The sequence below is a fragment of the Macrotis lagotis genome, chromosome 2 (genome assembly GCF_037893015.1).
Source record: "Macrotis lagotis isolate mMagLag1 chromosome 2, bilby.v1.9.chrom.fasta, whole genome shotgun sequence".
NCBI classification, from domain to species: domain Eukaryota; kingdom Metazoa; phylum Chordata; class Mammalia; order Peramelemorphia; family Peramelidae; genus Macrotis; species Macrotis lagotis.
In genome coordinates, this window is record NC_133659.1 from 102,095,167 (window position 1) to 102,096,360 (window position 1,194).

General features: G+C 34.2%; 1 pseudogene; it reads right to left on the reverse strand.

The window, feature by feature from the left end:
- LOC141511123 (large ribosomal subunit protein uL6-like) lies at nt 1–664 on the reverse strand (annotated as a pseudogene).
- Nucleotides 665–1,194: the final 530 nt, after the last annotated feature.

Below are 1,194 nucleotides of genomic sequence, written 5' to 3' on the forward strand. Positions count from 1 at the left end.
ATTTTTATTTTGACATCTGAATAAGTGTTGATTCCTCAGGACACAGCCTTTGGCATCTTTTCCAACTTATTCATCAGCTTGTTGCACTGTGCCTTTCTCGGAAACATAGATACCATCCAAAACTTTCTGATATCCTTGTTTTTGACTGTAGTGGCCTGTTGGATCAGGGCAGCTGAGTTTGATACAAGTTCAATATCATTTCCTTCAAGAATCAACTCATCTTTCTGGGCTTGAGAAACTGCACAAGCAACACCTGGTCTCATACGCACTCTTCAGATATATTTTTCACCCAAGAAATTTCTGATTTCAACAAGTGAGCCATTCTCTTGAATAACAACATTGATGGGGAAGTGAGCATACACAGACCTCATCTTGTAACAAAAACCCAGAATAACACCTTTGATCATGTTCTGCACATGACTACAGATTGTGCGTACAGTTGCAAGGTCTTTTTGATTTCCCCACCACTTGTCCACCCAGAGCCTTTTTTTCTTCTTTCCAAGGAGACTGAGTTCCACATTGATATGGTTGAAATCCCTGTGGAGGATTCCTCTGGGTCCCTTCACAATAACTGTCCGACCCTTCAGAGAAATGTCAACATTTTCTGGAATGTCCACAGTCTGGTTGCTTAAAATGGTCTTCATCCTGATGGTGAATGGGCCAAAGAGAGCCATTAAATGCTCTTAACAGTAACTCTATAGCTAATTGTTTCCCAAATAGTAAACTTAAATATATATAAAATATATATATATATATATAAACATTTCTATGACAGCTATAAACAAATATCATTACATTATTTGTAGTAAATTAGGTCACAGATTTGAAAATTTAGTAGAACTTATACAAAATACATTAAAAAAAACTTTTACAAGTCTTTTTCTGAGTCTTGCAATAAACATTCCTGATGTTAAAAGGTCAAATATTAATTGTTAAAAGGTCAAGTATTAATTATGAACTTGTAAAATGATGGATATCTCTTTCTCATTCAATCTTAAAACAAGAACAACAAAAAATTTGAAATTAGAATTTATCAAGCCTAAGTATAAAAACTTATTTTATTTATTATAAGGTAATTCCACAAATTCTTCACAGGCAATAAATCCCAATTACCACAGTACTTCTAAATACCACCTTCCTTGAATTTGAGGTTGTATACAAAAAGGAAGGGTCTGTTGATTGAAGACATAGAGA